Source organism: Quercus robur, chromosome 5 (genome assembly GCF_932294415.1).
Source record: "Quercus robur chromosome 5, dhQueRobu3.1, whole genome shotgun sequence".
In the NCBI taxonomy this organism is placed as follows: Eukaryota; Viridiplantae; Streptophyta; class Magnoliopsida; order Fagales; family Fagaceae; genus Quercus; species Quercus robur.
The window spans coordinates 33,055,960-33,071,875 of NC_065538.1; the positions used below are offsets into that span (position 1 = coordinate 33,055,960).

Below are 15,916 nucleotides of genomic sequence, written 5' to 3' on the forward strand. Positions count from 1 at the left end.
ACCAAATCAGCACCCAAAACGAGATCAGCGGCTCGTATTTTTGGCCTGGGGCAGACTAAGCCTACGAAGCGAGCGTGCTGGACCGCCGTAAACGGTAAGCCCGGCGACAAAAAAAAAAAATCCGAAGAAAAAGAGAGGGGTGCAACACGAGGACTTCCCAGGAGGTCACCCATCCTAGTACTACTCTCGCCCAAACACGCTTAACTGCGGAGTTCTGATGGGATCCGGTGCATTAGTGTTGGTATGATCGCACCCATCAGCATAAGCGCGTTAAATCCTTATAAAGGATCCGAATGCAGCGATGCACTCTAACACCAGGGAGCTGCAGCCCGAGGGCATTTCCAGATCGCCGCCACCAAATCAGCACCCAAAACGAGATCAGCGGCTCGTATTTTTGGCCTGGGGCAGACTAAGCCTACGAAGCGAGCGTGCTGGACCGCCGTAAACGGTAAGCCCGGCGACAAAAAAAAAAAATCCGAAGAAAAAGAGAGGGGTGCAACACGAGGACTTCCCCGGAGGTCACCCATCCTAGTACTACTCTCGCCCAAACACGCTTAACTGCGGAGTTCTGATGGGATCCGGTGCATTAGTGTTGGTATGATCGCACCCATCAGCATAAGCGCGTTAAATCCTTATAAAGGATCCGAATGCAGCGATGGACTCTAACACCGGGGAGCTGCAGCCCGAGGGCATTTCCAGATCGCCGCCACCAAATCAGCACCCAAAACGAGATCAGCGGCTCGTATTTTTGGCCTGGGGCAGACTAAGCCTACGAAGCGAGCGTGCTGGACCGCCGTAAACGGTAAGCCCGGCGACAAAAAAAAAAAATCCGAAGAAAAAGAGAGGGGTGCAACACGAGGACTTCCCAGGAGGTCACCCATCCTAGTACTACTCTCGCCCAAACACGCTTAACTGCGGAGTTCTGATGGGATCCGGTGCATTAGTGTTGGTATGATCGCACCCATCAGCATAAGCGCGTTAAATCCTTATAAAGGATCCGAATGCAGCGATGCACTCTAACACCAGGGAGCTGCAGCCCGAGGGCATTTCCAGATCGCCGCCACCAAATCAGCACCCAAAACGAGATCAGCGGCTCGTATTTTTTGCCTGGGGCAGACTAAGCCTACGAAGCGAGCGTGCTGGACCGCCGTAAACGGTAAGCCCGGCGACAAAAAAAAAAAATCCGAAGAAAAAGAGAGGGGTGCAACACGAGGACTTCCCAGGAGGTCACCCATCCTAGTACTACTCTCGCCCAAACACGCTTAACTGCGGAGTTCTGATGGGATCCGGTGCATTAGTGTTGGTATGATCGCACCCATCAGCATAAGCGCGTTAAATCCTTATAAAGGATCCGAATGCAGCGATGCACTCTAACACCAGGGAGCTGCAGCCCGAGGGCATTTCCAGATCGCCGCCACCAAATCAGCACCCAAAACGAGATCAGCGGCTCGTATTTTTGGCCTGGGGCAGACTAAGCCTACGAAGCGAGCGTGCTGGACCGCCGTAAACGGTAAGCCCGGCGACAAAAAAAAAAAATCCGAAGAAAAAGAGAGGGGTGCAACACGAGGACTTCCCCGGAGGTCACCCATCCTAGTACTACTCTCGCCCAAACACGCTTAACTGCGGAGTTCTGATGGGATCCGGTGCATTAGTGTTGGTATGATCGCACCCATCAGCATAAGCGCGTTAAATCCTTATAAAGGATCCGAATGCAGCGATGCACTCTAACACCAGGGAGCTGCAGCCCGAGGGCATTTCCAGATCGCCGCCACCAAATCAGCACCCAAAACGAGATCAGCGGCTCGTATTTTTGGCCTGGGGCAGACTAAGCCTACGAAGCGAGCGTGCTGGACCGCCGTAAACGGTAAGCCCGGCGACAAAAAAAAAAAATCCGAAGAAAAAGAGAGGGGTGCAACACGAGGACTTCCCAGGAGGTCACCCATCCTAGTACTACTCTCGCCCAAACACGCTTAACTGCGGAGTTCTGATGGGATCCGGTGCATTAGTGTTGGTATGATCGCACCCATCAGCATAAGCGCGTTAAATCCTTATAAAGGATCCGAATGCAGCGATGCACTCTAACACCAGGGAGCTGCAGCCCGAGGGCATTTCCAGATCGCCGCCACCAAATCAGCACCCAAAACGAGATCAGCGGCTCGTATTTTTGGCCTGGGGCAGACTAAGCCTACGAAGCGAGCGTGCTGGACCGCCGTAAACGGTAAGCCCGGCGACAAAAAAAAAAAATCCGAAGAAAAAGAGAGGGGTGCAACACGAGGACTTCCCCGGAGGTCACCCATCCTAGTACTACTCTCGCCCAAACACGCTTAACTGCGGAGTTCTGATGGGATCCGGTGCATTAGTGTTGGTATGATCGCACCCATCAGCATAAGCGCGTTAAATCCTTATAAAGGATCCGAATGCAGCGATGGACTCTAACACCAGGGAGCTGCAGCCCGAGGGCATTTCCAGATCGCCGCCACCAAATCAGCACCCAAAACGAGATCAGCGGCTCGTATTTTTGGCCTGGGGCAGACTAAGCCTACGAAGCGAGCGTGCTGGACCGCCGTAAACGGTAAGCCCGGCGACAAAAAAAAAAAATCCGAAGAAAAAGAGAGGGGTGCAACACGAGGACTTCCCAGGAGGTCACCCATCCTAGTACTACTCTCGCCCAAACACGCTTAACTGCGGAGTTCTGATGGGATCCGGTGCATTAGTGTTGGTATGATCGCACCCATCAGCATAAGCGCGTTAAATCCTTATAAAGGATCCGAATGCAGCGATGCACTCTAACACCAGGGAGCTGCAGCCCGAGGGCATTTCCAGATCGCCGCCACCAAATCAGCACCCAAAACGAGATCAGCGGCTCGTATTTTTGGCCTGGGGCAGACTAAGCCTACGAAGCGAGCGTGCTGGACCGCCGTAAACGGTAAGCCCGGCGACAAAAAAAAAAAATCCGAAGAAAAAGAGAGGGGTGCAACACGAGGACTTCCCAGGAGGTCACCCATCCTAGTACTACTCTCGCCCAAACACGCTTAACTGCGGAGTTCTGATGGGATCCGGTGCATTAGTGTTGGTATGATCGCACCCATCAGCATAAGCGCGTTAAATCCTTATAAAGGATCCGAATGCAGCGATGCACTCTAACACCAGGGAGCTGCAGCCCGAGGGCATTTCCAGATCGCCGCCACCAAATCAGCACCCAAAACGAGATCAGCGGCTCGTATTTTTGGCCTGGGGCAGACTAAGCCTACGAAGCGAGCGTGCTGGACCGCCGTAAACGGTAAGCCCGGCGACAAAAAAAAAAAATCCGAAGAAAAAGAGAGGGGTGCAACACGAGGACTTCCCAGGAGGTCACCCATCCTAGTACTACTCTCGCCCAAACACGCTTAACTGCGGAGTTCTGATGGGATCCGGTGCATTAGTGTTGGTATGATCGCACCCATCAGCATAAGCGCGTTAAATCCTTATAAAGGATCCGAATGCAGCGATGCACTCTAACACCAGGGAGCTGCAGCCCGAGGGCATTTCCAGATCGCCGCCACCAAATCAGCACCCAAAACGAGATCAGCGGCTCGTATTTTTGGCCTGGGGCAGACTAAGCCTACGAAGCGAGCGTGCTGGACCGCCGTAAACGGTAAGCCCGGCGACAAAAAAAAAAAATCCGAAGAAAAAGAGAGGGGTGCAACACGAGGACTTCCCCGGAGGTCACCCATCCTAGTACTACTCTCGCCCAAACACGCTTAACTGCGGAGTTCTGATGGGATCCGGTGCATTAGTGTTGGTATGATCGCACCCATCAGCATAAGCGCGTTAAATCCTTATAAAGGATCCGAATGCAGCGATGGACTCTAACACCAGGGAGCTGCAGCCCGAGGGCATTTCCAGATCGCCGCCACCAAATCAGCACCCAAAACGAGATCAGCGGCTCGTATTTTTGGCCTGGGGCAGACTAAGCCTACGAAGCGAGCGTGCTGGACCGCCGTAAACGGTAAGCCCGGCGACAAAAAAAAAAAATCCGAAGAAAAAGAGAGGGGTGCAACACGAGGACTTCCCAGGAGGTCACCCATCCTAGTACTACTCTCGCCCAAACACGCTTAACTGCGGAGTTCTGATGGGATCCGGTGCATTAGTGTTGGTATGATCGCACCCATCAGCATAAGCGCGTTAAATCCTTATAAAGGATCCGAATGCAGCGATGCACTCTAACACCAGGGAGCTGCAGCCCGAGGGCATTTCCAGATCGCCGCCACCAAATCAGCACCCAAAACGAGATCAGCGGCTCGTATTTTTGGCCTGGGGCAGACTAAGCCTACGAAGCGAGCGTGCTGGACCGCCGTAAACGGTAAGCCCGGCGACAAAAAAAAAAAATCCGAAGAAAAAGAGAGGGGTGCAACACGAGGACTTCCCAGGAGGTCACCCATCCTAGTACTACTCTCGCCCAAACACGCTTAACTGCGGAGTTCTGATGGGATCCGGTGCATTAGTGTTGGTATGATCGCACCCATCAGCATAAGCGCGTTAAATCCTTATAAAGGATCCGAATGCAGCGATGCACTCTAACACCAGGGAGCTGCAGCCCGAGGGCATTTCCAGATCGCCGCCACCAAATCAGCACCCAAAACGAGATCAGCGGCTCGTATTTTTGGCCTGGGGCAGACTAAGCCTACGAAGCGAGCGTGCTGGACCGCCGTAAACGGTAAGCCCGGCGACAAAAAAAAAAAATCCGAAGAAAAAGAGAGGGGTGCAACACGAGGACTTCCCAGGAGGTCACCCATCCTAGTACTACTCTCGCCCAAACACGCTTAACTGCGGAGTTCTGATGGGATCCGGTGCATTAGTGTTGGTATGATCGCACCCATCAGCATAAGCGCGTTAAATCCTTATAAAGGATCCGAATGCAGCGATGCACTCTAACACCAGGGAGCTGCAGCCCGAGGGCATTTCCAGATCGCCGCCACCAAATCAGCACCCAAAACGAGATCAGCGGCTCGTATTTTTGGCCTGGGGCAGACTAAGCCTACGAAGCGAGCGTGCTGGACCGCCGTAAACGGTAAGCCCGGCGACAAAAAAAAAAAATCCGAAGAAAAAGAGAGGGGTGCAACACGAGGACTTCCCCGGAGGTCACCCATCCTAGTACTACTCTCGCCCAAACACGCTTAACTGCGGAGTTCTGATGGGATCCGGTGCATTAGTGTTGGTATGATCGCACCCATCAGCATAAGCGCGTTAAATCCTTATAAAGGATCCGAATGCAGCGATGGACTCTAACACCAGGGAGCTGCAGCCCGAGGGCATTTCCAGATCGCCGCCACCAAATCAGCACCCAAAACGAGATCAGCGGCTCGTATTTTTGGCCTGGGGCAGACTAAGCCTACGAAGCGAGCGTGCTGGACCGCCGTAAACGGTAAGCCCGGCGACAAAAAAAAAAAATCCGAAGAAAAAGAGAGGGGTGCAACACGAGGACTTCCCAGGAGGTCACCCATCCTAGTACTACTCTCGCCCAAACACGCTTAACTGCGGAGTTCTGATGGGATCCGGTGCATTAGTGTTGGTATGATCGCACCCATCAGCATAAGCGCGTTAAATCCTTATAAAGGATCCGAATGCAGCGATGCACTCTAACACCAGGGAGCTGCAGCCCGAGGGCATTTCCAGATCGCCGCCACCAAATCAGCACCCAAAACGAGATCAGCGGCTCGTATTTTTGGCCTGGGGCAGACTAAGCCTACGAAGCGAGCGTGCTGGACCGCCGTAAACGGTAAGCCCGGCGACAAAAAAAAAAAATCCGAAGAAAAAGAGAGGGGTGCAACACGAGGACTTCCCAGGAGGTCACCCATCCTAGTACTACTCTCGCCCAAACACGCTTAACTGCGGAGTTCTGATGGGATCCGGTGCATTAGTGTTGGTATGATCGCACCCATCAGCATAAGCGCGTTAAATCCTTATAAAGGATCCGAATGCAGCGATGCACTCTAACACCAGGGAGCTGCAGCCCGAGGGCATTTCCAGATCGCCGCCACCAAATCAGCACCCAAAACGAGATCAGCGGCTCGTATTTTTGGCCTGGGGCAGACTAAGCCTACGAAGCGAGCGTGCTGGACCGCCGTAAACGGTAAGCCCGGCGACAAAAAAAAAAAATCCGAAGAAAAAGAGAGGGGTGCAACACGAGGACTTCCCCGGAGGTCACCCATCCTAGTACTACTCTCGCCCAAACACGCTTAACTGCGGAGATCTGATGGGATCCGGTGCATTAGTGTTGGTATGATCGCACCCATCAGCATAAGCGCGTTAAATCCTTATAAAGGATCCGAATGCAGCGATGCACTCTAACACCAGGGAGCTGCAGCCCGAGGGCATTTCCAGATCGCCGCCACCAAATCAGCACCCAAAACGAGATCAGCGGCTCGTATTTTTGGCCTGGGGCAGACTAAGCCTACGAAGCGAGCGTGCTGGACCGCCGTAAACGGTAAGCCCGGCGACAAAAAAAAAAAATCCGAAGAAAAAGAGAGGGGTGCAACACGAGGACTTCCCCGGAGGTCACCCATCCTAGTACTACTCTCGCCCAAACACGCTTAACTGCGGAGTTCTGATGGGATCCGGTGCATTAGTGTTGGTATGATCGCACCCATCAGCATAAGCGCGTTAAATCCTTATAAAGGATCCGAATGCAGCGATGGACTCTAACACCAGGGAGCTGCAGCCCGAGGGCATTTCCAGATCGCCGCCACCAAATCAGCACCCAAAACGAGATCAGCGGCTCGTATTTTTGGCCTGGGGCAGACTAAGCCTACGAAGCGAGCGTGCTGGACCGCCGTAAACGGTAAGCCCGGCGACAAAAAAAAAAAATCCGAAGAAAAAGAGAGGGGTGCAACACGAGGACTTCCCAGGAGGTCACCCATCCTAGTACTACTCTCGCCCAAACACGCTTAACTGCGGAGTTCTGATGGGATCCGGTGCATTAGTGTTGGTATGATCGCACCCATCAGCATAAGCGCGTTAAATCCTTATAAAGGATCCGAATGCAGCGATGCACTCTAACACCAGGGAGCTGCAGCCCGAGGGCATTTCCAGATCGCCGCCACCAAATCAGCACCCAAAACGAGATCAGCGGCTCGTATTTTTGGCCTGGGGCAGACTAAGCCTACGAAGCGAGCGTGCTGGACCGCCGTAAACGGTAAGCCCGGCGACAAAAAAAAAAAATCCGAAGAAAAAGAGAGGGGTGCAACACGAGGACTTCCCAGGAGGTCACCCATCCTAGTACTACTCTCGCCCAAACACGCTTAACTGCGGAGTTCTGATGGGATCCGGTGCATTAGTGTTGGTATGATCGCACCCATCAGCATAAGCGCGTTAAATCCTTATAAAGGATCCGAATGCAGCGATGCACTCTAACACCAGGGAGCTGCAGCCCGAGGGCATTTCCAGATCGCCGCCACCAAATCAGCACCCAAAACGAGATCAGCGGCTCGTATTTTTGGCCTGGGGCAGACTAAGCCTACGAAGCGAGCGTGCTGGACCGCCGTAAACGGTAAGCCCGGCGACAAAAAAAAAAAATCCGAAGAAAAAGAGAGGGGTGCAACACGAGGACTTCCCCGGAGGTCACCCATCCTAGTACTACTCTCGCCCAAACACGCTTAACTGCGGAGTTCTGATGGGATCCGGTGCATTAGTGTTGGTATGATCGCACCCATCAGCATAAGCGCGTTAAATCCTTATAAAGGATCCGAATGCAGCGATGGACTCTAACACCAGGGAGCTGCAGCCCGAGGGCATTTCCAGATCGCCGCCACCAAATCAGCACCCAAAACGAGATCAGCGGCTCGTATTTTTGGCCTGGGGCAGACTAAGCCTACGAAGCGAGCGTGCTGGACCGCCGTAAACGGTAAGCCCGGCGACAAAAAAAAAAAATCCGAAGAAAAAGAGAGGGGTGCAACACGAGGACTTCCCAGGAGGTCACCCATCCTAGTACTACTCTCGCCCAAACACGCTTAACTGCGGAGTTCTGATGGGATCCGGTGCATTAGTGTTGGTATGATCGCACCCATCAGCATAAGCGCGTTAAATCCTTATAAAGGATCCGAATGCAGCGATGCACTCTAACACCAGGGAGCTGCAGCCCGAGGGCATTTCCAGATCGCCGCCACCAAATCAGCACCCAAAACGAGATCAGCGGCTCGTATTTTTGGCCTGGGGCAGACTAAGCCTACGAAGCGAGCGTGCTGGACCGCCGTAAACGGTAAGCCCGGCGACAAAAAAAAAAAATCCGAAGAAAAAGAGAGGGGTGCAACACGAGGACTTCCCAGGAGGTCACCCATCCTAGTACTACTCTCGCCCAAACACGCTTAACTGCGGAGTTCTGATGGGATCCGGTGCATTAGTGTTGGTATGATCGCACCCATCAGCATAAGCGCGTTAAATCCTTATAAAGGATCCGAATGCAGCGATGCACTCTAACACCAGGGAGCTGCAGCCCGAGGGCATTTCCAGATCGCCGCCACCAAATCAGCACCCAAAACGAGATCAGCGGCTCGTATTTTTGGCCTGGGGCAGACTAAGCCTACGAAGCGAGCGTGCTGGACCGCCGTAAACGGTAAGCCCGGCGACAAAAAAAAAAAATCCGAAGAAAAAGAGAGGGGTGCAACACGAGGACTTCCCAGGAGGTCACCCATCCTAGTACTACTCTCGCCCAAACACGCTTAACTGCGGAGTTCTGATGGGATCCGGTGCATTAGTGTTGGTATGATCGCACCCATCAGCATAAGCGCGTTAAATCCTTATAAAGGATCCGAATGCAGCGATGCACTCTAACACCAGGGAGCTGCAGCCCGAGGGCATTTCCAGATCGCCGCCACCAAATCAGCACCCAAAACGAGATCAGCGGCTCGTATTTTTGGCCTGGGGCAGACTAAGCCTACGAAGCGAGCGTGCTGGACCGCCGTAAACGGTAAGCCCGGCGACAAAAAAAAAAAATCCGAAGAAAAAGAGAGGGGTGCAACACGAGGACTTCCCCGGAGGTCACCCATCCTAGTACTACTCTCGCCCAAACACGCTTAACTGCGGAGTTCTGATGGGATCCGGTGCATTAGTGTTGGTATGATCGCACCCATCAGCATAAGCGCGTTAAATCCTTATAAAGGATCCGAATGCAGCGATGGACTCTAACACCAGGGAGCTGCAGCCCGAGGGCATTTCCAGATCGCCGCCACCAAATCAGCACCCAAAACGAGATCAGCGGCTCGTATTTTTGGCCTGGGGCAGACTAAGCCTACGAAGCGAGCGTGCTGGACCGCCGTAAACGGTAAGCCCGGCGACAAAAAAAAAAAATCCGAAGAAAAAGAGAGGGGTGCAACACGAGGACTTCCCAGGAGGTCACCCATCCTAGTACTACTCTCGCCCAAACACGCTTAACTGCGGAGTTCTGATGGGATCCGGTGCATTAGTGTTGGTATGATCGCACCCATCAGCATAAGCGCGTTAAATCCTTATAAAGGATCCGAATGCAGCGATGCACTCTAACACCAGGGAGCTGCAGCCCGAGGGCATTTCCAGATCGCCGCCACCAAATCAGCACCCAAAACGAGATCAGCGGCTCGTATTTTTGGCCTGGGGCAGACTAAGCCTACGAAGCGAGCGTGCTGGACCGCCGTAAACGGTAAGCCCGGCGACAAAAAAAAAAAATCCGAAGAAAAAGAGAGGGGTGCAACACGAGGACTTCCCAGGAGGTCACCCATCCTAGTACTACTCTCGCCCAAACACGCTTAACTGCGGAGTTCTGATGGGATCCGGTGCATTAGTGTTGGTATGATCGCACCCATCAGCATAAGCGCGTTAAATCCTTATAAAGGATCCGAATGCAGCGATGCACTCTAACACCAGGGAGCTGCAGCCCGAGGGCATTTCCAGATCGCCGCCACCAAATCAGCACCCAAAACGAGATCAGCGGCTCGTATTTTTGGCCTGGGGCAGACTAAGCCTACGAAGCGAGCGTGCTGGACCGCCGTAAACGGTAAGCCCGGCGACAAAAAAAAAAAATCCGAAGAAAAAGAGAGGGGTGCAACACGAGGACTTCCCCGGAGGTCACCCATCCTAGTACTACTCTCGCCCAAACACGCTTAACTGCGGAGTTCTGATGGGATCCGGTGCATTAGTGTTGGTATGATCGCACCCATCAGCATAAGCGCGTTAAATCCTTATAAAGGATCCGAATGCAGCGATGGACTCTAACACCAGGGAGCTGCAGCCCGAGGGCATTTCCAGATCGCCGCCACCAAATCAGCACCCAAAACGAGATCAGCGGCTCGTATTTTTGGCCTGGGGCAGACTAAGCCTACGAAGCGAGCGTGCTGGACCGCCGTAAACGGTAAGCCCGGCGACAAAAAAAAAAAATCCGAAGAAAAAGAGAGGGGTGCAACACGAGGACTTCCCAGGAGGTCACCCATCCTAGTACTACTCTCGCCCAAACACGCTTAACTGCGGAGTTCTGATGGGATCCGGTGCATTAGTGTTGGTATGATCGCACCCATCAGCATAAGCGCGTTAAATCCTTATAAAGGATCCGAATGCAGCGATGCACTCTAACACCAGGGAGCTGCAGCCCGAGGGCATTTCCAGATCGCCGCCACCAAATCAGCACCCAAAACGAGATCAGCGGCTCGTATTTTTGGCCTGGGGCAGACTAAGCCTACGAAGCGAGCGTGCTGGACCGCCGTAAACGGTAAGCCCGGCGACAAAAAAAAAAAATCCGAAGAAAAAGAGAGGGGTGCAACACGAGGACTTCCCAGGAGGTCACCCATCCTAGTACTACTCTCGCCCAAACACGCTTAACTGCGGAGTTCTGATGGGATCCGGTGCATTAGTGTTGGTATGATCGCACCCATCAGCATAAGCGCGTTAAATCCTTATAAAGGATCCGAATGCAGCGATGCACTCTAACACCAGGGAGCTGCAGCCCGAGGGCATTTCCAGATCGCCGCCACCAAATCAGCACCCAAAACGAGATCAGCGGCTCGTATTTTTGGCCTGGGGCAGACTAAGCCTACGAAGCGAGCGTGCTGGACCGCCGTAAACGGTAAGCCCGGCGACAAAAAAAAAAAATCCGAAGAAAAAGAGAGGGGTGCAACACGAGGACTTCCCAGGAGGTCACCCATCCTAGTACTACTCTCGCCCAAACACGCTTAACTGCGGAGTTCTGATGGGATCCGGTGCATTAGTGTTGGTATGATCGCACCCATCAGCATAAGCGCGTTAAATCCTTATAAAGGATCCGAATGCAGCGATGCACTCTAACACCAGGGAGCTGCAGCCCGAGGGCATTTCCAGATCGCCGCCACCAAATCAGCACCCAAAACGAGATCAGCGGCTCGTATTTTTGGCCTGGGGCAGACTAAGCCTACGAAGCGAGCGTGCTGGACAGCCGTAAACGGTAAGCCCGGCGACAAAAAAAAAAAATCCGAAGAAAAAGAGAGGGGTGCAACACGAGGACTTCCCCGGAGGTCACCCATCCTAGTACTACTCTCGCCCAAACACGCTTAACTGCGGAGTTCTGATGGGATCCGGTGCATTAGTGTTGGTATGATCGCACCCATCAGCATAAGCGCGTTAAATCCTTATAAAGGATCCGAATGCAGCGATGGACTCTAACACCAGGGAGCTGCAGCCCGAGGGCATTTCCAGATCGCCGCCACCAAATCAGCACCCAAAACGAGATCAGCGGCTCGTATTTTTGGCCTGGGGCAGACTAAGCCTACGAAGCGAGCGTGCTGGACCGCCGTAAACGGTAAGCCCGGCGACAAAAAAAAAAAATCCGAAGAAAAAGAGAGGGGTGCAACACGAGGACTTCCCAGGAGGTCACCCATCCTAGTACTACTCTCGCCCAAACACGCTTAACTGCGGAGTTCTGATGGGATCCGGTGCATTAGTGTTGGTATGATCGCACCCATCAGCATAAGCGCGTTAAATCCTGATAAAGGATCCGACTGCAGCGATGCACTCTAACACCAGGGAGCTGCAGCCCGAGGGCATTTCCAGATCGCCGCCACCAAATCAGCACCCAAAACGAGATCAGCGGCTCGTATTTTTGGCCTGGGGCAGACTAAGCCTACGAAGCGAGCGTGCTGGACCGCCGTAAACGGTAAGCCCGGCGACAAAAAAAAAAAATCCGAAGAAAAAGAGAGGGGTGCAACACGAGGACTTCCCAGGAGGTCACCCATCCTAGTACTACTCTCGCCCAAACACGCTTAACTGCGGAGTTCTGATGGGATCCGGTGCATTAGTGTTGGTATGATCGCACCCATCAGCATAAGCGCGTTAAATCCTTATAAAGGATCCGAATGCAGCGATGCACTCTAACACCAGGGAGCTGCAGCCCGAGGGCATTTCCAGATCGCCGCCACCAAATCAGCACCCAAAACGAGATCAGCGGCTCGTATTTTTGGCCTGGGGCAGACTAAGCCTACGAAGCGAGCGTGCTGGACCGCCGTAAACGGTAAGCCCGGCGACAAAAAAAAAAAATCCGAAGAAAAAGAGAGGGGTGCAACACGAGGACTTCCCAGGAGGTCACCCATCCTAGTACTACTCTCGCCCAAACACGCTTAACTGCGGAGTTCTGATGGGATCCGGTGCATTAGTGTTGGTATGATCGCACCCATCAGCATAAGCGCGTTAAATCCTTATAAAGGATCCGAATGCAGCGATGCACTCTAACACCAGGGAGCTGCAGCCCGAGGGCATTTCCAGATCGCCGCCACCAAATCAGCACCCAAAACGAGATCAGCGGCTCGTATTTTTGGCCTGGGGCAGACTAAGCCTACGAAGCGAGCGTGCTGGACCGCCGTAAACGGTAAGCCCGGCGACAAAAAAAAAAAATCCGAAGAAAAAGAGAGGGGTGCAACACGAGGACTTCCCCGGAGGTCACCCATCCTAGTACTACTCTCGCCCAAACACGCTTAACTGCGGAGTTCTGATGGGATCCGGTGCATTAGTGTTGGTATGATCGCACCCATCAGCATAAGCGCGTTAAATCCTTATAAAGGATCCGAATGCAGCGATGGACTCTAACACCAGGGAGCTGCAGCCCGAGGGCATTTCCAGATCGCCGCCACCAAATCAGCACCCAAAACGAGATCAGCGGCTCGTATTTTTGGCCTGGGGCAGACTAAGCCTACGAAGCGAGCGTGCTGGACCGCCGTAAACGGTAAGCCCGGCGACAAAAAAAAAAAATCCGAAGAAAAAGAGAGGGGTGCAACACGAGGACTTCCCAGGAGGTCACCCATCCTAGTACTACTCTCGCCCAAACACGCTTAACTGCGGAGTTCTGATGGGATCCGGTGCATTAGTGTTGGTATGATCGCACCCATCAGCATAAGCGCGTTAAATCCTTGTAAAGGATCCGAATGCAGCGATGCACTCTAACACCAGGGAGCTGCAGCCCGAGGGCATTTCCAGATCGCCGCCACCAAATCAGCACCCAAAACGAGATCAGCGGCTCGTATTTTTGGCCTGGGGCAGACTAAGCCTACGAAGCGAGCGTGCTGGACCGCCGTAAACGGTAAGCCCGGCGACAAAAAAAAAAAATCCGAAGAAAAAGAGAGGGGTGCAACACGAGGACTTCCCAGGAGGTCACCCATCCTAGTACTACTCTCGCCCAAACACGCTTAACTGCGGAGTTCTGATGGGATCCGGTGCATTAGTGTTGGTATGATCGCACCCATCAGCATAAGCGCGTTAAATCCTTATAAAGGATCCGAATGCAGCGATGCACTCTAACACCAGGGAGCTGCAGCCCGAGGGCATTTCCAGATCGCCGCCACCAAATCAGCACCCAAAACGAGATCAGCGGCTCGTATTTTTGGCCTGGGGCAGACTAAGCCTACGAAGCGAGCGTGCTGGACCGCCGTAAACGGTAAGCCCGGCGACAAAAAAAAAAAATCCGAAGAAAAAGAGAGGGGTGCAACACGAGGACTTCCCAGGAGGTCACCCATCCTAGTACTACTCTCGCCCAAACACGCTTAACTGCGGAGTTCTGATGGGATCCGGTGCATTAGTGTTGGTATGATCGCACCCATCAGCATAAGCGCGTTAAATCCTTATAAAGGATCCGAATGCAGCGATGCACTCTAACACCAGGGAGCTGCAGCCCGAGGGCATTTCCAGATCGCCGCCACCAAATCAGCACCCAAAACGAGATCAGCGGCTCGTATTTTTGGCCTGGGGCAGACTAAGCCTACGAAGCGAGCGTGCTGGACCGCCGTAAACGGTAAGCCCGGCGACAAAAAAAAAAAATCCGAAGAAAAAGAGAGGGGTGCAACACGAGGACTTCCCCGGAGGTCACCCATCCTAGTACTACTCTCGCCCAAACACGCTTAACTGCGGAGTTCTGATGGGATCCGGTGCATTAGTGTTGGTATGATCGCACCCATCAGCATAAGCGCGTTAAATCCTTATAAAAGATCCGAATGCAGCGATGGACTCTAACACCAGGGAGCTGCAGCCCGAGGGCATTTCCAGATCGCCGCCACCAAATCAGCTCCCAAAACGAGATCAGCGGCTCGTATTTTTGGCCTGGGGCAGACTAAGCCTACGAAGCGAGCGTGCTGGACCGCCGTAAACGGTAAGCCCGGCGACAAAAAAAAAAAAATCCGAAGAAAAAGAGAGGGGTGCAACACGAGGACTTCCCAGGAGGTCACCCATCCTAGTACTACTCTCGCCCAAACACGCTTAACTGCGGAGTTCTGATGGGATCCGGTGCATTAGTGTTGGTATGATCGCACCCATCAGCATAAGCGCGTTAAATCCTTATAAAGGATCCGAATGCAGCGATGGACTCTAACACCAGGGAGCTGCAGCCCGAGGGCATTTCCAGATCGCCGCCACCAAATCAGCACCCAAAACGAGATCAGCGGCTCGTATTTTTGGCCTGGGGCAGACTAAGCCTACGAAGCGAGCGTGCTGGACCGCCGTAAACGGTAAGCCCGGCGACAAAAAAAAAAAATCCGAAGAAAAAGAGAGGGGTGCAACACGAGGACTTCCCAGGAGGTCACCCATCCTAGTACTACTCTCGCCCAAACACGCTTAACTGCGGAGTTCTGATGGGATCCGGTGCATTAGTGTTGGTATGATCGCACCCATCAGCATAAGCGCGTTAAATCCTTATAAAGGATCCGAATGCAGCGATGCACTCTAACACCAGGGAGCTGCAGCCCGAGGGCATTTCCAGATCGCCGCCACCAAATCAGCACCCAAAACGAGATCAGCGGCTCGTATTTTTGGCCTGGGGCAGACTAAGCCTACGAAGCGAGCGTGCTGGACCGCCGTAAACGGTAAGCCCGGCGACAAAAAAAAAAAATCCGAAGAAAAAGAGAGGGGTGCAACACGAGGACTTCCCAGGAGGTCACCCATCCTAGTACTACTCTCGCCCAAACACGCTTAACTGCGGAGTTCTGATGGGATCCGGTGCATTAGTGTTGGTATGATCGCACCCATCAGCATAAGCGCGTTAAATCCTTATAGAGGATCCGAATGCAGCGATGCACTCTAACACCAGGGAGCTGCAGCCCGAGGGCATTTCCAGATCGCCGCCACCAAATCAGCACCCAAAACGAGATCAGCGGCTCGTATTTTTGGCCTGGGGCAGACTAAGCCTACGAAGCGAGCGTGCTGGACCGCCGTAAACGGTAAGCCCGGCGACAAAAAAAAAAAATCCGAAGAAAAAGAGAGGGGTGCAACACGAGGACTTCCCAGGAGGTCACCCATCCTAGTACTACTCTCGCCCAAACACGCTTAACTGCGGAGTTCTGATGGGATCCGGTGCATTAGTGTTGGTATGATCGCACCCATCAGCATAAGCGCGTTAAATCCTTATAAAGGATCCGAATGCAGCGATGCACTCTAACACCAGGGAGCTGCAGCCCGAGGGCAT

The 15,916-nt window shown here is 53.2% G+C and overlaps 45 non-coding genes across 45 annotated transcripts; all 45 read right to left on the minus strand.

The window, feature by feature from the left end:
• Nucleotides 1–136: 136 nt before the first annotated feature.
• Nucleotides 137–255, minus strand: LOC126729701 (5S ribosomal RNA). The gene has a single exon (XR_007657010.1). It is a non-coding gene; the product is annotated as a 5S ribosomal RNA (ribosomal RNA).
• A 235-nt stretch (nucleotides 256–490) lies between these two features.
• LOC126731078 (5S ribosomal RNA) lies at nucleotides 491–609 on the minus strand. Its single transcript, XR_007658339.1, has one exon. It is a non-coding gene; the product is annotated as a 5S ribosomal RNA (ribosomal RNA).
• Nucleotides 610–844: 235 nt separating this feature from the next.
• LOC126729702 (5S ribosomal RNA) lies at nucleotides 845–963 on the minus strand. Its single transcript, XR_007657011.1, has one exon. It is a non-coding gene; the product is annotated as a 5S ribosomal RNA (ribosomal RNA).
• Nucleotides 964–1,198: 235 nt separating this feature from the next.
• LOC126729703 (5S ribosomal RNA) lies at nucleotides 1,199–1,317 on the minus strand. The gene has a single exon (XR_007657012.1). It is a non-coding gene; the product is annotated as a 5S ribosomal RNA (ribosomal RNA).
• Nucleotides 1,318–1,552: 235 nt separating this feature from the next.
• Nucleotides 1,553–1,671, minus strand: LOC126731079 (5S ribosomal RNA). The gene has a single exon (XR_007658340.1). It is a non-coding gene; the product is annotated as a 5S ribosomal RNA (ribosomal RNA).
• Nucleotides 1,672–1,906: 235 nt separating this feature from the next.
• On the minus strand, nucleotides 1,907–2,025 carry LOC126729704 (5S ribosomal RNA). Its single transcript, XR_007657013.1, has one exon. It is a non-coding gene; the product is annotated as a 5S ribosomal RNA (ribosomal RNA).
• A 235-nt stretch (nucleotides 2,026–2,260) lies between these two features.
• On the minus strand, nucleotides 2,261–2,379 carry LOC126731081 (5S ribosomal RNA). The gene has a single exon (XR_007658343.1). It is a non-coding gene; the product is annotated as a 5S ribosomal RNA (ribosomal RNA).
• Nucleotides 2,380–2,614: 235 nt separating this feature from the next.
• On the minus strand, nucleotides 2,615–2,733 carry LOC126729705 (5S ribosomal RNA). The gene has a single exon (XR_007657014.1). It is a non-coding gene; the product is annotated as a 5S ribosomal RNA (ribosomal RNA).
• Nucleotides 2,734–2,968: 235 nt separating this feature from the next.
• LOC126729706 (5S ribosomal RNA) lies at nucleotides 2,969–3,087 on the minus strand. The gene has a single exon (XR_007657015.1). It is a non-coding gene; the product is annotated as a 5S ribosomal RNA (ribosomal RNA).
• Nucleotides 3,088–3,322: 235 nt separating this feature from the next.
• On the minus strand, nucleotides 3,323–3,441 carry LOC126729707 (5S ribosomal RNA). The gene has a single exon (XR_007657016.1). It is a non-coding gene; the product is annotated as a 5S ribosomal RNA (ribosomal RNA).
• Nucleotides 3,442–3,676: 235 nt separating this feature from the next.
• Nucleotides 3,677–3,795, minus strand: LOC126731082 (5S ribosomal RNA). The gene has a single exon (XR_007658344.1). It is a non-coding gene; the product is annotated as a 5S ribosomal RNA (ribosomal RNA).
• A 235-nt stretch (nucleotides 3,796–4,030) lies between these two features.
• On the minus strand, nucleotides 4,031–4,149 carry LOC126729708 (5S ribosomal RNA). The gene has a single exon (XR_007657017.1). It is a non-coding gene; the product is annotated as a 5S ribosomal RNA (ribosomal RNA).
• A 235-nt stretch (nucleotides 4,150–4,384) lies between these two features.
• Nucleotides 4,385–4,503, minus strand: LOC126729710 (5S ribosomal RNA). Its single transcript, XR_007657019.1, has one exon. It is a non-coding gene; the product is annotated as a 5S ribosomal RNA (ribosomal RNA).
• Nucleotides 4,504–4,738: 235 nt separating this feature from the next.
• On the minus strand, nucleotides 4,739–4,857 carry LOC126729712 (5S ribosomal RNA). The gene has a single exon (XR_007657020.1). It is a non-coding gene; the product is annotated as a 5S ribosomal RNA (ribosomal RNA).
• A 235-nt stretch (nucleotides 4,858–5,092) lies between these two features.
• Nucleotides 5,093–5,211, minus strand: LOC126731083 (5S ribosomal RNA). The gene has a single exon (XR_007658345.1). It is a non-coding gene; the product is annotated as a 5S ribosomal RNA (ribosomal RNA).
• Nucleotides 5,212–5,446: 235 nt separating this feature from the next.
• LOC126729713 (5S ribosomal RNA) lies at nucleotides 5,447–5,565 on the minus strand. Its single transcript, XR_007657021.1, has one exon. It is a non-coding gene; the product is annotated as a 5S ribosomal RNA (ribosomal RNA).
• A 235-nt stretch (nucleotides 5,566–5,800) lies between these two features.
• Nucleotides 5,801–5,919, minus strand: LOC126729714 (5S ribosomal RNA). Its single transcript, XR_007657022.1, has one exon. It is a non-coding gene; the product is annotated as a 5S ribosomal RNA (ribosomal RNA).
• A 235-nt stretch (nucleotides 5,920–6,154) lies between these two features.
• LOC126731397 (5S ribosomal RNA) lies at nucleotides 6,155–6,273 on the minus strand. The gene has a single exon (XR_007658644.1). It is a non-coding gene; the product is annotated as a 5S ribosomal RNA (ribosomal RNA).
• A 235-nt stretch (nucleotides 6,274–6,508) lies between these two features.
• Nucleotides 6,509–6,627, minus strand: LOC126731084 (5S ribosomal RNA). Its single transcript, XR_007658346.1, has one exon. It is a non-coding gene; the product is annotated as a 5S ribosomal RNA (ribosomal RNA).
• A 235-nt stretch (nucleotides 6,628–6,862) lies between these two features.
• LOC126729715 (5S ribosomal RNA) lies at nucleotides 6,863–6,981 on the minus strand. The gene has a single exon (XR_007657023.1). It is a non-coding gene; the product is annotated as a 5S ribosomal RNA (ribosomal RNA).
• Nucleotides 6,982–7,216: 235 nt separating this feature from the next.
• On the minus strand, nucleotides 7,217–7,335 carry LOC126729716 (5S ribosomal RNA). The gene has a single exon (XR_007657024.1). It is a non-coding gene; the product is annotated as a 5S ribosomal RNA (ribosomal RNA).
• Nucleotides 7,336–7,570: 235 nt separating this feature from the next.
• LOC126731085 (5S ribosomal RNA) lies at nucleotides 7,571–7,689 on the minus strand. The gene has a single exon (XR_007658347.1). It is a non-coding gene; the product is annotated as a 5S ribosomal RNA (ribosomal RNA).
• Nucleotides 7,690–7,924: 235 nt separating this feature from the next.
• LOC126729717 (5S ribosomal RNA) lies at nucleotides 7,925–8,043 on the minus strand. The gene has a single exon (XR_007657025.1). It is a non-coding gene; the product is annotated as a 5S ribosomal RNA (ribosomal RNA).
• Nucleotides 8,044–8,278: 235 nt separating this feature from the next.
• Nucleotides 8,279–8,397, minus strand: LOC126729718 (5S ribosomal RNA). The gene has a single exon (XR_007657026.1). It is a non-coding gene; the product is annotated as a 5S ribosomal RNA (ribosomal RNA).
• A 235-nt stretch (nucleotides 8,398–8,632) lies between these two features.
• LOC126729719 (5S ribosomal RNA) lies at nucleotides 8,633–8,751 on the minus strand. Its single transcript, XR_007657027.1, has one exon. It is a non-coding gene; the product is annotated as a 5S ribosomal RNA (ribosomal RNA).
• Nucleotides 8,752–8,986: 235 nt separating this feature from the next.
• Nucleotides 8,987–9,105, minus strand: LOC126731087 (5S ribosomal RNA). Its single transcript, XR_007658348.1, has one exon. It is a non-coding gene; the product is annotated as a 5S ribosomal RNA (ribosomal RNA).
• Nucleotides 9,106–9,340: 235 nt separating this feature from the next.
• On the minus strand, nucleotides 9,341–9,459 carry LOC126729720 (5S ribosomal RNA). The gene has a single exon (XR_007657028.1). It is a non-coding gene; the product is annotated as a 5S ribosomal RNA (ribosomal RNA).
• Nucleotides 9,460–9,694: 235 nt separating this feature from the next.
• LOC126729722 (5S ribosomal RNA) lies at nucleotides 9,695–9,813 on the minus strand. The gene has a single exon (XR_007657030.1). It is a non-coding gene; the product is annotated as a 5S ribosomal RNA (ribosomal RNA).
• A 235-nt stretch (nucleotides 9,814–10,048) lies between these two features.
• Nucleotides 10,049–10,167, minus strand: LOC126731088 (5S ribosomal RNA). The gene has a single exon (XR_007658349.1). It is a non-coding gene; the product is annotated as a 5S ribosomal RNA (ribosomal RNA).
• A 235-nt stretch (nucleotides 10,168–10,402) lies between these two features.
• LOC126729723 (5S ribosomal RNA) lies at nucleotides 10,403–10,521 on the minus strand. Its single transcript, XR_007657031.1, has one exon. It is a non-coding gene; the product is annotated as a 5S ribosomal RNA (ribosomal RNA).
• A 235-nt stretch (nucleotides 10,522–10,756) lies between these two features.
• On the minus strand, nucleotides 10,757–10,875 carry LOC126729724 (5S ribosomal RNA). Its single transcript, XR_007657032.1, has one exon. It is a non-coding gene; the product is annotated as a 5S ribosomal RNA (ribosomal RNA).
• A 235-nt stretch (nucleotides 10,876–11,110) lies between these two features.
• On the minus strand, nucleotides 11,111–11,229 carry LOC126729725 (5S ribosomal RNA). Its single transcript, XR_007657033.1, has one exon. It is a non-coding gene; the product is annotated as a 5S ribosomal RNA (ribosomal RNA).
• Nucleotides 11,230–11,464: 235 nt separating this feature from the next.
• On the minus strand, nucleotides 11,465–11,583 carry LOC126731089 (5S ribosomal RNA). The gene has a single exon (XR_007658350.1). It is a non-coding gene; the product is annotated as a 5S ribosomal RNA (ribosomal RNA).
• Nucleotides 11,584–11,818: 235 nt separating this feature from the next.
• On the minus strand, nucleotides 11,819–11,937 carry LOC126729726 (5S ribosomal RNA). Its single transcript, XR_007657034.1, has one exon. It is a non-coding gene; the product is annotated as a 5S ribosomal RNA (ribosomal RNA).
• A 235-nt stretch (nucleotides 11,938–12,172) lies between these two features.
• Nucleotides 12,173–12,291, minus strand: LOC126729728 (5S ribosomal RNA). The gene has a single exon (XR_007657035.1). It is a non-coding gene; the product is annotated as a 5S ribosomal RNA (ribosomal RNA).
• Nucleotides 12,292–12,526: 235 nt separating this feature from the next.
• LOC126729729 (5S ribosomal RNA) lies at nucleotides 12,527–12,645 on the minus strand. The gene has a single exon (XR_007657036.1). It is a non-coding gene; the product is annotated as a 5S ribosomal RNA (ribosomal RNA).
• A 235-nt stretch (nucleotides 12,646–12,880) lies between these two features.
• LOC126731090 (5S ribosomal RNA) lies at nucleotides 12,881–12,999 on the minus strand. The gene has a single exon (XR_007658351.1). It is a non-coding gene; the product is annotated as a 5S ribosomal RNA (ribosomal RNA).
• Nucleotides 13,000–13,234: 235 nt separating this feature from the next.
• Nucleotides 13,235–13,353, minus strand: LOC126729730 (5S ribosomal RNA). Its single transcript, XR_007657037.1, has one exon. It is a non-coding gene; the product is annotated as a 5S ribosomal RNA (ribosomal RNA).
• Nucleotides 13,354–13,588: 235 nt separating this feature from the next.
• LOC126729731 (5S ribosomal RNA) lies at nucleotides 13,589–13,707 on the minus strand. Its single transcript, XR_007657038.1, has one exon. It is a non-coding gene; the product is annotated as a 5S ribosomal RNA (ribosomal RNA).
• A 235-nt stretch (nucleotides 13,708–13,942) lies between these two features.
• LOC126729732 (5S ribosomal RNA) lies at nucleotides 13,943–14,061 on the minus strand. Its single transcript, XR_007657040.1, has one exon. It is a non-coding gene; the product is annotated as a 5S ribosomal RNA (ribosomal RNA).
• A 235-nt stretch (nucleotides 14,062–14,296) lies between these two features.
• LOC126731091 (5S ribosomal RNA) lies at nucleotides 14,297–14,415 on the minus strand. Its single transcript, XR_007658352.1, has one exon. It is a non-coding gene; the product is annotated as a 5S ribosomal RNA (ribosomal RNA).
• A 236-nt stretch (nucleotides 14,416–14,651) lies between these two features.
• LOC126729734 (5S ribosomal RNA) lies at nucleotides 14,652–14,770 on the minus strand. The gene has a single exon (XR_007657042.1). It is a non-coding gene; the product is annotated as a 5S ribosomal RNA (ribosomal RNA).
• Nucleotides 14,771–15,005: 235 nt separating this feature from the next.
• Nucleotides 15,006–15,124, minus strand: LOC126729735 (5S ribosomal RNA). The gene has a single exon (XR_007657043.1). It is a non-coding gene; the product is annotated as a 5S ribosomal RNA (ribosomal RNA).
• A 235-nt stretch (nucleotides 15,125–15,359) lies between these two features.
• Nucleotides 15,360–15,478, minus strand: LOC126729736 (5S ribosomal RNA). Its single transcript, XR_007657044.1, has one exon. It is a non-coding gene; the product is annotated as a 5S ribosomal RNA (ribosomal RNA).
• A 235-nt stretch (nucleotides 15,479–15,713) lies between these two features.
• On the minus strand, nucleotides 15,714–15,832 carry LOC126729737 (5S ribosomal RNA). The gene has a single exon (XR_007657045.1). It is a non-coding gene; the product is annotated as a 5S ribosomal RNA (ribosomal RNA).
• Nucleotides 15,833–15,916: the final 84 nt, after the last annotated feature.